The sequence below is a fragment of the Musca domestica genome, unplaced genomic scaffold (assembly GCF_030504385.1).
Source record: "Musca domestica strain aabys unplaced genomic scaffold, Musca_domestica.polishedcontigs.V.1.1 14, whole genome shotgun sequence".
In the NCBI taxonomy this organism is placed as follows: domain Eukaryota; kingdom Metazoa; phylum Arthropoda; class Insecta; order Diptera; family Muscidae; genus Musca; species Musca domestica.
Genome location: NW_026712192.1, coordinates 3,328,398 through 3,333,664, shown reverse-complemented (window position 1 = coordinate 3,333,664; position 5,267 = coordinate 3,328,398).

The following is a 5,267-nucleotide window of genomic DNA, read 5'->3' as shown; positions in this document are numbered from 1 at the left end:
CTGTCATAGGCTGTAGTATCCATTACGAACTTCAAATACCAAATTTGAAACAATTCCGGAGAATAATGTCGCTAAAATCATCAAAATACTGAATATGGGAGGTACCGTTGTATAGGGGCTATACCAAAGCGTGGACCTTTACATACAATGTTCCGCCACACGAACTAGGACCCATTATGACCTACAAACACCAATTTTTAGACAAATCCGGTAAAAAATGTTGCAAAAATCATCAAAATACGGAATATCGGAAGGTACCGTTATGTGGGGACTATACCAAAAATTGGACGAATATAGCTCTACGTCAAATAAGGTGTCCTCTATCGTGGTTTCAACATACAGACAGACAGACGGACATCGAAATCGAATTTTATGCTGACTATGAATATATATATATATATATATATATATATATATATATATATATATATATATATATATATATATATATATATATATATATATATATATATATATACAGTAGCGTGCAAAAACGAGCAAATGTTATGTTAATTTAACTTTGACGCTCTGCAAATATAAAAATACACAACCGAATTCAATGAAAATTCAGTATTATATTCTTTAATGCTTGTTAACAATAACAACAAACAAAATATGATGAAAAATTTAAAGGAGAAGGAGAATACAAAACGATCGTCAAAGAAACTCTATTTGCTCAGTTATGCACGTTTCGCATTTACGCTCATAAACTTACAATTTCTCTGAGAGAATGAAAGAAAGAATAGAATAGACGAATAGAAAAATGTACCGTTATTTGTTTTGGATTCTACATTTAGACTTTGCTTGCTATTAGTCCATGATTTTAGTAGTAAAAAACCATTTAAAGTTAAAACATTGCAAAAATGAGAAAAATAAGTGCTGAAATAGAAAATAGCGTTGTTGTGCTAACCGAAAGAGGTGAATCATCACGAAAAATTGCAGAAAAATTAAACATTAGCCAACGCACAGTAGTAAATGTCCAGAAAAGACGAAAAATTCAATGTGAGCCAAATCTTGGAGGAAGGCCCAAGCTACTCTCAGACTCGGATGCTCGTTTAATGCAAAGGGAAATGCTGAAAAACATCTGGCTGCAGATGTTTTAAATAAAACTGTTAGCGAGTGGACCGCACGCAGAGCCTTACACAGGATCGGACTCGTATCAGCTATTAAAAAGAAAAAACCAGCTTTATCTGCACAAAATGTTAAAGCTCGATTAGCATTCTGCAAAAATCATAAAAATTGGAGCGCTGAGGATTGGAAACGCGTTATTTGGTCTGACGAAGTTAAGATAAACAGATTTCAGTCAGATGGAATACGGTATTGCTGGCGTCGACATGAAGAAACCATTCAAAGACATCACGTGAAGCAGACTGTAAAACATGGAGGAGGCAGTTTGATGGTGTGGGGCTGCTTTACATGGTGGCATGTTGGACCACTCGTTAAAATAAACGGTATTATGAAGAAGGAAGATTACCTGAACATTTTGCAGACCAATTTGCCTGACTTTGTCGAACGATGTGCGTATCCCGAGGAGGAAGTTATTTTTCAACAGGACGGAGATCCAAAACACACGGCTAAAATAGTCAAGGAATGGATATCCCAGCAACATTTCCAGGTAATGGAGTGGCCAGCTCAATCTCCCGATCTCAATCCAATTGAGAATTTGTGGGCGATTGTGAAAAAGCGTCTCGGAAAATATCAAAGGGCACCTGAGAACATGGGCGAACTGTGGCGTCGTGTACAACATGAGTGGGACCAAATACCCAACGATTTTATTCAAAGGACAAAGTATTAAGAACATAAAGACAGACCATAATTTCGAAACGTGCATAACTGAGCAAATAGAGTTTCTTTGACGATCGTTTTGTATTCTCCTTCTCCATTAAATTTTTCATCATATTTTGTATTTTGTTATTGTTAACAAGCATTAAAGAATAAAATACCGAAGTTTCATACAATTTGGTTATGTATTTTTATGTTCGTAGAGTGTTGAAGTTAAAATTACAAAACATCTGCTCGGTTTTGCACGGTACTGTACATTATGGGGTCTACGACGAATATTTAGGGATGTTACAAACGGAATGACAATGATAATATACCTTCCTTTCCAAATTGGAAGGTATAAAAATATGTTTTTTTATGGAAAATAATTTTTCTCAATTTTTGCTCGGTCAAAACTAAAACAACTTTTTTATTTAACACAAAAACACCTACGAGGCATTGAATATATAAGTCGCTCAATTTTATCCTTGGTGTTGCTGTTCCAAGCGTCCTGAATGCGATTTAAAAATTTTGCGTTTGTTTGTCTGCGAAACTCTCTTCATTTTTCGATCTACAAGAGATTTTCTATCGGGTTTAAGTCGTGAGATTGAGCTGGCCATTTTCATAACTCTGATTTTTTGACTCAAATAACCAATCTGTAACAAATCTCGATTTGTGTTTTGGGTCGTTGTCATATTGGAAAACCCAAACAAGTGGCATATTTTCTTCTGCAAAAGGAAGCGTTACGTTCTCTAACTCATTTTTATACACAAATCGATCCAAAGTTTCCTTTATTTCATGAATGGGTCCAACTCCAGCATGGGAAAAACAGCCCCATACCATAATTGAGCCTCCTCCATGTTTTACAGTACCTTTGGCATACTGTGGCTTAAGTCCCTCATTTTGTGGTCTTCTCACCGTAAAATTTTTCATATCTGAGCCTTTTATATTTAAATTTAGATTCATCGGAAAACAATATATTTCTCCAACGAATCGCATTCCAATGAATATGAGCTTTCGCACAAGCTAGCCTGGCTTTTCGATTCTTTGCCGAAATAAATGGTTTCTTCGATGGCTTCCGAGCATGTAAGCCTTCCTCCACAGGTCTTCGACGTACAGTTCTTGTGCTTACTTCTAAAAATAAATCCCTCACCATCTCCGTTGATTTTACAAAAGGTCGTTTTTTTATTTCCCGTAAAATTTTTTTGATGCGAACGATGCGAAGCTTTGCTCGCCCTCCTACAGAATGAACTGTCAATACTGATCCAATTGAATGAAATCGACCTGTTATTCGAGAAATCACTGATTTGCTTATCGAATACATTTCCGAAATGCGTTTTTGTGACAAACTTTTGTTGTAGTCACTGATTATTTGTTCTTTTATCCAATTGTTGTACTTGTTTCTGGGCATTTTTATGGTTTCTTAAAGATGATGTGTGTAATTTGAGGGCAATCGGACCCTTACATCACATTTTATAAGAGTTATATTTATTCAAAATGTTTATGGACTGACATTGTCCACTTTCGCACATGATCTAGCAGAGTTGGCTAATCCTTACTCTTTATACCCTACAACACTATGTGTTGGGGGTATTATAAGTTTGATTGGGCCAGAATTTATGTAACACCTCGAAATATTGGTTTCCCATATAGGAAAGTATATATGGATCTTCCTAGCTCGCCGAGATGAGTCGATCTAGCTATGTATGTCCGTCCGTCCGTCTGTCCATGTTAATTTGTAATCACTCTATGTCGCAATTATGGCCCGATCTTCACGAAATTTAGAATGGAGGTGGGGTTAACGTCAGAATAGAACCCTATTTCTTTTGAAGATGATCGCATAATATTTAGGGGTTGAAATGGACAAAATACTGAAAAAATGTCGGATTTTGCAGTAGCTATACAGGTCGCAATTATAGACCAATCGACGGAATTTCGCATGTAACTAGAGTTTAGGGCGGGGAAGAAGCCTACAAATTTGGGTGGTCATCGGATAATATTTAGCGGGTAAAATAGACGATATCGTTTTTGTTGAAAAAATTCAAAATTTTTCATTAAACCGCGAATATTTTAAATCCCGGCGAAATCACAAAGCCATGACAAGGTTACTTCTGATCTTTACATTGAAGTTAAGATCCAACAAATCGGATATATAGCAAAATATGTGCGATATATATGTCTATCAAAGAAGATATGCTTGAAAGATCTCATATATGTCGAGAACGGCTGAACTGATTTCGACAGTTCTCATTAATTCAGAATGGCCTCTTGGCAGGAAAGAAAAAACGCCTAAAAAACCGCATAAAAATATCTCTCTAAAGATGAAAATATTGATTTTGTAAAATTTTCTCATATTTTTCCAATTTTGTCATATTTTTGGCATATTTTCATTTTGAATTAAACATTTGGTAATATTTCTACAGCTAACAAAACTAAGTAGTTAGGATATCAGGATATCATATACAGATCGCATTTATGGCTCGATTCTTACGAAATTTAGCATGGGGATAAGATGAGGGTCAGAATAGAAGCCCTGTCAGCAGGTCGTAATTATCGCCCGATCCTCACGCACACTTGAATGAGGGTTACCGGACATTGCAAAAGCCAAGCAGTTTTGGATGGCCATCCAAAAATATTCAATGTGTGAAGGAGTTTGCCAACTTTTATAGACAAAATACGAAAATGTCCATTCCAGGAATTGTTGGAGAATTCACAAATACAGGAAAGACGCACTTCTGACTATTTCGTTAACGCTGATTTAATTGGAGAATATAGTCAAATGTCTGTATCTCATATAGATGCGTTTCAGTCAAAAACCAATAATAAATGTTAATCTTTTGCCACTTCTGAGAGATTATAGGTCTTTGGGAAAATTGGTTCCAGATATAGGAAGACAATTTAATTACCAATAAATTGGAAATGTGCAAATTGGTTTAAGTTGCTAGTATTCGAAAATTAAAGAACGAAACCTGATGGTTTTCTTTTATTATTTGTCACAATATCTTGTGGAATTCTTTCGACTATCTCGCCTATATAAACTGTATCGTTTATTATAGTGTTGTAGGGTATTCAACGGTCGGCTGTAGCCTTTGCTTACTTGTTTTTATTTATTTTTTTTTTTTTTGAAAATTTCAATCTTATTTGGGTAAGCTACCAAAAGTAGTGAACCGATATTGCCCATCTCCGAAGTCGTTCTTAGTTTGATAATAATATTACGATGTACCAAGTTTGGTTCAACTCGCACACTCCCTTCGAGAGTTATCGTCAGTCAGCCAAACAGATTGACTTCAAATTTCCTGAAACGGATTTGGTCCAAAGAAACCTAGAAACCGTTATTGCAATGAGACCAGTTTGGCCGTATCAAATGATTTATACACTCTCTATCCATATGGCGGAGGGCATAAAAACAAAGTACTTTATGCCAGGTGTTGCTCCGAACTCCCAATAAAATCAATCACAATTCTTGGGCCCGGAAAAAATCTAGAAAATTAAGTATTATACCCTTA